This window comes from Cebus imitator, unplaced genomic scaffold, assembly GCF_001604975.1.
Source record: "Cebus imitator isolate Cc_AM_T3 unplaced genomic scaffold, Cebus_imitator-1.0 Scaffold198, whole genome shotgun sequence".
Taxonomy (NCBI): Eukaryota; Metazoa; Chordata; class Mammalia; order Primates; family Cebidae; genus Cebus; species Cebus imitator.
Window position 1 is genome coordinate 2,406,861 of NW_016107513.1, and position 11,441 is coordinate 2,418,301.

At 44.6% G+C, this 11,441-nt stretch overlaps 1 pseudogene; it reads left to right on the forward strand.

Annotated features, from left to right (window-relative positions):
• Positions 1–2,890: 2,890 nt before the first annotated feature.
• LOC108317170 lies at positions 2,891–7,284 on the forward strand (annotated as a pseudogene).
• Positions 7,285–11,441: the final 4,157 nt, after the last annotated feature.

Sequence of the window (11,441 nt, forward strand, 5' to 3'; positions counted from 1 at the left end):
AAAAAAAAAAAAAAAAGACAAAAAAAACATGGCTAGAGTGACCCCATCTTAAAGTGAGTAGCTAGGCACTCACAAGACAGTTATAATATTAATACTTATGGTCTAAAAATAGCTGTAAGTATTATAATTACAAAATATTCACAACTATAATCCTAGCCCTTTGGGAGGCTGAGGTAGGTGGATCACTTGAGGCCAGAAGTTCAAGACCAGCCTGGCCCATATGGCAAAACCCCATCTCTACTAAAATATTAATATTTTTAAAAGCTAGGCTGGGTATGGTGGCCCATGTCTATAATCCCCCAGCACTTTGTAAGGCCAAGGCAGGAGGATCATGAGTTCAGGAGTTCAAAACCAGCCTGGCCAACGTGAAACTCCATCTCAACTAAAAATACAAAAATTAGCTGGGCATGGTGGCACACAGCTGTAGTGCAAGCTACCTAGGAGGTTGAGGCCGTAGAATCACTGGAACCCAGGAGGTGGAGGTTGTGGTGAGCCGTGATCATGCCACTGCACTCCACCCTGGGCAACAGAGCAAGACTTCCGTCTCAAAATAAATAAATAAAGGCTGTGTGTAGTGGCACATGCCTGTAGTCCCATCTACTCAGGAGGCCAAGACATGAGAATTGCTTGAACCCGGGAGGTGGAGGTTTGTGGTGAGCTGAGATGGTGCTACTATACTCCAGCCTGAACGACCACAAGATTCTGCCTCAAAAAAAAAAAAAAAAAAATTATGCTCACGCAGGACATCTCCCGCCAAGCCCACAGAATGTCCAGATGTCCTGAATGCAGCCCACTTCACCCAAAGATACCATTAATGAGTAGGCTTAGTTTGAAGGATTCATGGTCATTATAACCACCAATAGCCTCGACCTTTAGTGAGCATATCGGCACATTCCAAGTTGAATCATAGCTCCTTATAGTTTTTTGCTAAGTAGGGACACTGCCCAAGGACAGTGTGTTCCTCCTGCTTCCTCAGGACTCACTACTTTATAACAGAGTAGTTCCAATAAACGTGCTTCCTCCACTGTGCTCTGTGACTCCCCTCCAATTCTTCCCTGTGCTAGACCCAAGGGCTGGCTCTTGGAGTCTCTTTTCCAGCAACACTATAGTAATGAAGAACAAAATACTATAAACCAGTTCAATGACACTTATCACATATTCCTTTTTACTATTGCTACCTTGTATATGTTTTCCACCTTAAGAAATTGCCTTTTGAGAACAAGCCAATTTTGGTTTGTTTTTGCATCTTCTACATAGTCTGAAACAAGGCCTGCAATATGATATGCTCTTGAATATTTTAATTTATTTTTTATTTTATTTTTTTGAGACAGTGAACTCTGTCACCCAGACTGGAGTGCAATGGCGTGATCTCAGCTCACTGCAACCACCACTTCCGGAGTTCAAGTGATTCTCCTGCCTCAGCCTCCCAGGTAGCTGAGATTACAGGCATGTGCCACGCTATTTTTTTGTGTTTTTAATAGAGACGGGGTTTCACCATGTTGTCCAGGCTGGTCTCGAACTCCTGACCTCGTGATCCACCTACCTCAGCCTCCCGAAGTGCTTGCATTACAGGCATGAGCCATTGCACCTGGCCTCAAATATTTTTAAACAAGTGAATAGAGGCAGTAAGTCTTAAACTGACTGGAATTGCAAAAATATTTTATCTTTCAATCTTCTCTTTGAAATGGATATTGGATATTATATACCTTTCCACAATTTTTTAGAGACAGAGTCCCACTCTGTCACCCATGCTGAAGTGCAGTGGCATGATCTCAGCTCACCGCATCCTCCATCTTCTGGGTTCAAGTGATTCTCCTGCCCCAGCGTCCTGAGTAGCTGGGATTATAGGCAGCCACCACCATGTCCGGCTAATTTTTCGTATTTTTAATAGAGACAGGGTTTCGCCATGTTGACCAGCCTGGTCTCAAACTGATCGCAGATGATCCACCTGCCTCAGCCTCCCAAAGTGCTGGGATTACAGGCTTGAGCCACCCTGCCTGGCCTCCTTTCCACAGTTCTTTGAGAAATGTATTTTTCTCCTTTAACGTATAAATGTACTAAATACCATCCAGAGATTTCCTAATGTTGAACCATTCCGCAAAATAGGAATAAGCTCTTTTGGCCTGGAACAAGTCTTTCTGCATTCTGTAGGAACACCCTCTCCCCTCAGCTGAAAGGCAAAAAAGGATCTGCCACCTCCTTCCCCACACTGCCCCAGCATATGGTGACATTCCTTACCAAAGGAAATGGTTCTTATTCTAGCTGTTGCCTTTATTTGAGTAAAAATCAGATGAAATTGTATTATTTTTTGAAGGATTGTTATCAGCTCTTTTCTTTCATTTTTTTGTGACTAAGAGTTCGTTTAATCACTTTGCTGCTTGCTCTTTCTCTGGTTCACGATTAATCCCCTCCGTACTTCACTGTTGCACTTTCCTTCCCCTCTCCAAGCCCCCTCTTCTAAACTAAACATAAAGAGGAATCCTGTTTTTGCATGGTCAAGCTACACTCGTACTTTAGAGTTTAATTTCTTGCCTTTGCCCTTTCTTGCCCTTTTGTGCTTTTGACAGAATACTTCAAAGCAGCATATGTGAATCTTCATTTCACTTACAGGACCTGAGTAACTTAGAAAGGGTTTCCAGAGACTGTTCAATGCTTGTTAGAGCTTAGCTTTTCAAGCATAGGCAAATCTCACTGTCCTTTATAAATTGTGACAAAGTCAGTGCTGATAATTGCAGAGTCAGTCAAAAAGATAAAATGGAAAGGGATGAGATAATTCAAGGATTACCAGTGCTACAAGTTTAAACATAGGACTCCAAGCAAAAATATCCTAATAGGTCCCCCTGAAACCCTTCCTCTTTGGCTAGTTCTGAATCACCGTATCTCCAAAAACATGGTTTCTTTGGTGAGCATTCCTGTAATTCATGAAAATCTGTAGTATTTATGTCTCAGATATTAAAAATGGTGCAAATAACTTCTTATTTCTCGGTTCAGTAATTTAAGTCGTACATATTGAGACTGGGCGCAGCGGCTCATGCCTGTAATCCCAGCACTTTGGGAGACCAAGTGGGGTGGATCTCTTGAGGTCAGGAGTTCAAGACCAGCCTGACCAACATGGCAAATCTTCCTCTACTAAAAACACAAAAATAGCTGGGCATGGTGGCATGTGCCTGTGGTCTCAGCTACTCATGAGAGTGAGGCAGGAGAATCACTTGAACCCAAGAGGTGGAGGTTGCAGTGAGCCAAGATCATGCCACTGCACTCCAGCCTGAGCAACAACGTGGGATTCAGTCTCAAAAAGAAGTTGTACATACTGAGAACCATGCATAGCATGTAAGAACAGAAAGTGTTAAGAGCTTAATGTGTGTACAGGACTTCTCTGTGGATTACTTCTGAGGCCCAAGTAATTTAACTAAATTGTGTAAATTCTCCCAGCTAATGTGTGATACATTTAGAACTATAATACCCTGACTTCCATCCCAGCACTGTTTCCAAATATCACAATGGCTCCCAGTCTACTATCGACATGAGCTTAAGTGGCATCTTCACAGCCCATCCTTAGAGTATTGCAAATCGGGAACTCTGAATTGGGGGGCTGGCCTCCGAGTATACAGGCAATAACGGAGAGAAGTAATAGGGAGGGAGAAGGAATCTTGTGGTTCACATGGGTAGACATTAGACAGGTTTGTTGTTTTTGTTTTGGTTTGGTTTTGGTCATCCCATATGTGAGTTCCCGTTGTGTGAGAAATGCCTCACCTTATTAAGCAGAACCTGCTTCCCACTATAGAAGTTGAAACTGCCAAGCAATCACTTTCCAGCCTCTCTTGCAACCAGGACACTGATTTCAAAAAGCCAGGACTGAGCTGACTCCATGCTCACAAGGGTGGACAGTGTGGCAGGGATTTTCATGGCAGCATTCTGAGCCTAGCTTGCATAAGCTGGCAGTGTTAGCCGCAGCCTATGCCCAATGTCTGTGGCAGCGGAGTCTGTGGTTCTAGTTCACTGGCATGAGTTTGTTTTGTCATCCCTCCTGGAGATTTTACAAGCTATTCAATATCCTTCAGTAAATTCCCTTTCTGCTTAAATTAGCCAAATTTGGCTGGGCAAGGTGGCTTGGGCCTATAATCCCAGTACTTTGGGAGGCCAAGGCAGGAGGATCACTTGAAACTAGGAGTTCAAGACCAGCCTGAGCAACATAGGGAGATTCTGTCTCTACAAAACATTTAAAAATTTGCTAGGCATGGTGGTGCATGTCTGTGGTCCCAGCTACTTGGGAAGCTGAGGTAGGAGGATCACTTGAGCCCAGGAGGTCGAGGTTACAGTGAACCATGATTGTGCCACTGCACTCCAGCCTGGGTGACAGAGCAAGATTCTGTCAAAGAAAAAAAAATTAGCCAAATTTAGTTTCTAATGCTTGCATTTTTAAGAACTCTGTTTAATGAGAAAATAATACCCTGAAGTAGCTGTCATCAAGAGACCCTTAGGAAAATGAAGGAAAACAGGGAAGAAGGAAAAGAGGGAAATCTGGGACTGATTTCCCTCTTTTATTATACAGCCTGCATAGGTCTCCAGGAACAAAATTCCAATTAATTTAAAGAATGAGACACTGAAAGCCTATGGCAGATGGTGATCAAACTTGTGAAAGCATTTTAAATTCTTGTGGCAAGAGGGATATGTATTGATTTGGGGCCAACACTGCAATGAACATTTTAAAATATTTTGGGTCTACTTTTTATATATTAGAGTGAGAAAGCCCTCATTTTATGAGGCAGAACCCATCTTCCACTCAAGAAACTGAAAATGCCAAATACTTGCTTTCCCAGTGTTCCTCACTGTCATGGCAAATGCATGACTTAAGCTCCACCAATCAGAAGTACACTGCCCAGATTTCAAGTCAGAGGCCAGGAATATAAAGAAACCAACGGCATGGGACTTTATGCTGGTGTGGGAAGTGGCAGCTGTACCCCATTTCAGAGGCAGTGGTAGCAGTATTCCCAGTAACTGTATTCAGTGTCCCAAGGCAGTGAGTCTTCATGGACCAGCCTTGTGACCTGCTTTGGGGCACTGTTTCTAGCTCTATAACCTCAAACCTGGTTTTTGTCTTGAAGATTATGTGAGCTACCTAATATATTTAATACATTTATATGCTTAAATTAGTCAAAGTTGGTTTCTGTTTTTTGAAACTAAACTCTGACTGATAGAAAAGGTAATAGGTCTACAAAACTCCGTCATCTCCAAGGCTAAAACTTGCCTTCCTCTCTTTCACTCCCATCTTTCACATGTATTTTGAGGCTTCTTTCCTTTTTGCCACCTTGGAGTTCATTTGGGGCCTAACTTCCTGATTTTAAAATGTCAGAATGGGGAAGAAGAACTTTGAATTTTCCAGGAATTGCTTAACTTCAACACCAAAGATCATCTTGAGCCATTAACCCTTAAGGGTAGTTATGCCTTGCAATTCATGAATAGCCACAATTCACTGCTTGTGTAATGTTCCTGTCATTATAAAAAGCCCTCTTGTTGAGGCCAGGCATGGTGGCTCATGCCTGTAATCCCAGCACTTTGGGAGGCTAAGGTGGGAGGATCACTTGAAGTAGAGTTCCAGACCAGCTTGGACAACATGATGAAAACGCATCTCTACTAAAAATATGAAAAGTAGCTGGGTGTGGTGGGCATGCCTGTAATCCCAGCTACTCAGGAGGCTGAGGTATGAGAATCACTTGAACCCGGGAGGTGGAGGTTGTAGTAAGATGAGATCATGCCACTGCAACCCAGCCTGGGCAACTGAGTAAGACTCTGTCAAAAAAAAAAAAAAAAGAAAAATCCTCTTGTTGGAAACTCTGAGAAAAGTCAGGAATTAATTTGACCAGAAAGAATACATCTGCCAGAATCAAACAAAGGATCACGCCTGTAAAATTGTATCCCAAACTTCACACAAAACAAGTCCTGGAGGAACTTGTCCCCAATCCCAAAGGTCACAAGAGTTCCCCAATAACCCCATTTCCCATGGTTCCTCTCTGGATTTGGGGTGAACTACCTGTACCACCACAACAAAGTCAGTTTGTTACAATACTGTCACCAAACAAATTTATTGGACTGACAAACATATTATCAGGGGAGTCTATTCTTAACAGGGGCCTTCTGAAATCAGTGGCTTCCTATAGAAGGATTCTACATGCAAATACCATTTGAGTCTGCTTCTTCTCACTTTCTTATCTGGGACCCAAATGGAAACATTTATTATTAATATAAGTTAAGAAGCCTGAAAATGGGCTGGGCATGGTGGCTCACACCTGTAATCCCAGCACTCTGGGAGCCTGAGGCGGGTGGATTACCTGAGGTTGGGAATTCAAGACCTGTCTAAGCAACATGGAGAAACCCCTTCTTTACTAAAAATACAAAATTAGCTGGGTGCAGTGGCGCATGCCTGTAATCCCAGCTACTTGGGAGGCTGAGACAGGAGAATCGCTTGAACCCGGGAGGTGGAGGTTGCGGTGAGCTGAAATCGTGCCATTGTACTCCAGCCTGGGCAACAAGAGGGAAACTCTAACTCAGGAAAAAATATATATATATAAGCCTAAAAACGATCATTGAAATATCTAGTTTCCTGTCTGTGCCAGGGCAGCACATGGTCCACGCCAAGCAATAGAGATGCTCAGGCTGTGCTCTCAGGGACCAAATGGGAGACAGCAGCACCAGCGGGGGCAGAGAACCCAGACATCAAGCTCTTTGGGAAGCAGAACACAGATGATGTGCATGCAGATCAATGACATTTCCCTGCAGGATTATACTGCAGTGAAGGAGAAGTATGTCAAGCACCTGCCTCACAGTGCAGGGCAGTATGACGCCAAATGCTTCCACAAAGCTCAGCGCCCCACTGTGGAGCGCCTCACTCACTTCATGATGACAAACGGCCACAATAACCGCAAGAAGCTAGTGACCTTGCACATCGCCAAGCATGCCTTCAAGACCATTCATCTGCTCACAGGCAAGGACTCTCTGCAGGTCCTGGCGAACGCCATCATCAACGATGGTCCCTGGGAGGCCTCCGTATGCATTGGGTGAGCCAGGACCATGAAATGACAGGCTGTGGACATGTCCCCATTGTGCCGTGTAAATCAGGTCATCTGGCCGCTGTGCACAGGCGCTCATGAGGCTGCCTTCCAGAACAACAAGACCATCGCTGAGTGCCTGACTGATGAGCTCATCAGTGGCGCCAAGGGCTCCTCCAACTGCTCTGCCATCAAGAAGAAGGGGGAGCTGAAGGGTGTGTCCAAGTCCAACTGCTGAGTTTCCAGGCTGCTGCCCAATAAACCTGTCTGCACTTTGGGGCGGCCCCGCAAAAGAAAAAGAAAAAATATCTGAAACTGTTATTAAAATAGCAATTTGGTGTGCGTGCGTGTGTGTGGGGGGGGGGAGATGAGGTCTCACTCGACAGAATGACAACCCAGGCTGGAGTACAGTGGTACCATCTTGGCTCATTGCAACCTCTGCCTCCCTGGCTCAAGCCATCCTCCCACCTCAGCCTCCCAAGTAGCTGGAACCACAGGTGCAAGCCACCATGTCTGGCTAATTTTTTGTATTTTTGGTAGAGACAGGGTTTTGCCATCTTACCCAGGCTGGTCTTGAACTCCTGAGCTCAAGTGATCATCCCGCCTCAGCCTCCCAATGTGCTGGGATTAGAGGCATGAACCATTGCACCCGAAGGCAAAATTGTTTTTATTTAAATATTGTTAATTTATTTTTAGGGACAGGGTCTCGTTGTGTTGCCCAAGCTTGTCTTGAACTCCTGGCCTCAAGCAATCCTCCTGCCTTGGCCTCCTAAAGTGCTGGGATTATAGGCATGAGCCACCACATCTGGCCCCAAATAGCAAATTTCTTACAATTCCTCCAGAATGCCACTTAGCCTTACTCTTTACTAAATTTTCCAGAAGCCTACCAAGGCTGCCCTGTAGATTTCCTGAGCTGCCTGCTAGAGCTTAGGATAATGGGTTTTATGTGGGACCACTTCTACTTTTCTCTGGTTCTCAAGGGCATAGGAAAGGCCAGAGTCCACCAGATCCACCCCAGTGGAATTCAGAGAGTGGGGAATTGGGAATCATGAGCATTGGCCTGGGGCTTTCAGATGCCAGAGAATCCCCCAGTATAAGATAAAGGGTTATTTGGGGGGACAGCTGCTGTGATGGTTAATTTGATGTGTCAATTTGGTGAGGCTACATTACCCAGATAATTGGTTAAACATTATTCTAGATGTTTCTGTGAAGGTATATTGTAAATTAGATTAACGTTTAAATCAGTGGACTATGAGCGAAGCAGATTACCCTCTGTAAAGTGGGTTGACCTCATCCAATCAGTTGAAGGCCTTAGAAATAGAAAAAGACTGACCTTCCCGAGCAAGAACGAATTCCACCAGTAGACTACATTTGGGCTTTGCAGGAAGCCAGAGCAGAAAAGGAGGAAACTGTGATTTAGTGTTACTGAGGAAACCCATGCTCTGACAGATATGAAACACTCCTGGGAGGGGGTGGAGAGCATGTGGACTTTCTGCCATTTCAGGTAGGGTCAGAGTCTAAATAGATACATTGTCATGTGACTTTTGAGGTTCTGGTTTTAGCCTGAGACTGCTGTAGGGTGTATAGGGGAGGATAAAGTAGAAAATGCCTAAGGTGGGATCAGGGGTAAGGGAAGGTTTCCAGAAGGAGGTGGTATCAAAATTAAATCCTACATAAATTGAAGTTAGGTAAAGAGGAAGTAGTGGAATAAGGCAAGTTCACACAGTCACAAGTAGTTTTATAAAACCAGAGGCACATAGGGGAGGAGGATGGATAGGGTTAGTGAGAACTGAGGTTAGGGAATGTGTTGATCGTACTGTCCAGCTGGGTGTGGTGGCTCATCTCTGTAATCCCAGCATTTTGGGAAGCTGAAGTGGGAGGATTGCTTGAAGCCAGGAGTTTGAAAATAGCCTGGTCAACATAGCCAAAGTAACAAAATTATCTGGGCATGGTGGTACACACTGTAGTCCCAGCTAATCTGGAGGCTGAGGTGGGACAATTGCTTAAGCCGGGGAGGTTGAGGCTGCACTTGGCCACAGTCGCACCATGGCACTCTAGCCTGGGCAACAGAGTGAGAACCTGTCTCAAAAGGAAAAAGAAGAAAAAGAAATGTGCTGTCCATACCCTGGCACTCCTTTACCACCCATGTGTTTATTTCCTATTATTCATCCTAGCTTGAGCCAAAGAGATAATACTGTATTTGATAGTCTTTATTTGAACTTCTGAGTGTGGGGAGATAATTCTCTACAGGACTTGCATGTTTCTGCACATCTAGGGAACAGAGGCACTGACAACCTTTGCTCCAGATTATCTCTTTGGAAGATCATGACTCCCTCTGGAGCAGAGGGCAGGTCTGTTTACCATCCACTGTAATGAAGATAATGTCTCCTTTCGGGCAAAGGTTGGGTTTCTTTAAGCTGTTTTCCTCAGCTGTGAGGCAAAACCTCTGTGTGTGTGGCATCTACCTGGACATCTTCACATTGCCCCATGGATCTTGAGGGTGTTGAAGAGAGCAAGGGGAACCAACCCAGACATGAGGCTTGTGTTCCTTGTTGTGCTCTAAGTAGTAAAATCCTTTGCCTCTGAACCAGGAGCCTCATGTCTTCTGTAGGTGCCCATGACAACTGTGGCACAATAATCCTTTACAGTTCTTGACACTAGGTATTTGTTTAAAAACAAACAAACTAACAAAAACAGGATTATGGAATCCCAGCACTTTGGGGGACTGAGGAGGGCAGATTGCTTGAGGCCAGGAGTTCAAGACCAGTAACATGGTGAAACCCTGTCTCTACTAAAAATACAAAAATTAGCCAGGCATACACCTGTAGTACCGACTACGTAGGAGTCTGAGGTGGGAGAATCATCTGAGCCCGGGAAGTCCAGCTGCAGTGAGCCATGATCATGCCACTGCACTCAAGCCTGGGTCACAGAATGAGACCCTATCTCCAAAACAGAAAAAGCAGACTTTCGCCATGTTGCACAGGCTGGAGGGCAGTGGCTATTCACAGGCATAATCATCACACACTACAGCCTTGAACTCCTGGTCTCAAGTGATTCTCCCACTCCAGCCTCCTGAGCAGCTAAGACTATAGGCATCTGCCACCGCTGCCTGGCTAGGTATTTGCCTTTTGGGAAGTGAAAAATTAGCTGTAGTTCTGTGTTGTTTATTATTATTGTTTTTAACGTATTCTCATGGTTGATGAGTCTTATCCACATGGTGCCCTACTATATAGTTCTGGCTGACGTAGGGCTTTAAGCCAGCTGACTTATCCCTTCAAATATCAGAACACTTTGGCTTTCTATGAATCTGAGCTTCCTGTGGAAGTAGAGGGCATCCATATAAAAGGTGAATGTCTTATTGAAATACAAATGCCAAAGAGCTCTGGGTTCCAGGCCAGGCAGTGCTCTGCTTGCCATATAGAGTAGGTTCTTAACTATGCAAAGGAACATAAACCAAGTTAAGATTTGAGGAGGCTCATGCCTGTAATCCCAGCACTTTGGGAGGCTAAGGCAGGGAGATCGCCTGAGGTCAGGAGTTTGAGACCAGCCTGGGCAACATGGTGAAATCCCATCTCTACTAAAAATACAAAAAATTAGTCTGGCATGATGGTACATGCCTGTAGTCCCAGCTACTCGGGAGGCTGAGGCACAAGAATCGCTTGAACTTGGGAGGCAGAGGTTGCAGTGAGCTGAAATCACGCCACTGCACCCCAGCATGGACAACAGAGTGAGACTCCATCTAAGAAAAAAAAGATTTGAAGACACTGTGATCCAAGAAGCAATGACACAGAGGTGATAGTAGCCAAACAGGATTTGGCCATGAGATTATTCTAACCATGACCACTTTGGGAATGGGCAATGTAATATAACAGAAAGCCCTGTCTATAGGCACCTTATATTCCCCTCTTAAATATCTCCTTATTCAAATCATCAAAACTGTAACTTTAACAGATGGAGTTAATTTATCATTTAGAAGCAAGTATTAACTTTTTAGCCTTCAACCTGATCAGTTGGGTTGATCAATATATTCTGCTGAATTATAGAAACAAATATAAACTATTATTTAAACATTTTAGATTAGTAAAGAGAAGATCGGGGCCAGGCACAGTGGCTCACACCTGTAATCCCAGCACTTTGGGAGGCTGAGGTGGGCGGATCACCTGAGGTCAGGAGTTTGAGACCAGCCTGACCAACATGGAGAAACCTCATCTCTACTAAAAATACAAAATTAGCTGGGTGTGGTGACGCATGCCTGTAATCCCAGCTACCCTGGAGGCTGAGGCAGGAGAATCGCTTGAACCCGGGAGGCGGAGGTTGCGGTGAGCTGAGATCGTACCCTTGCACACCAGCCTGGGCAACAAGAGCAAAACTCTGTCTCAAAAAAAAAAATAATAA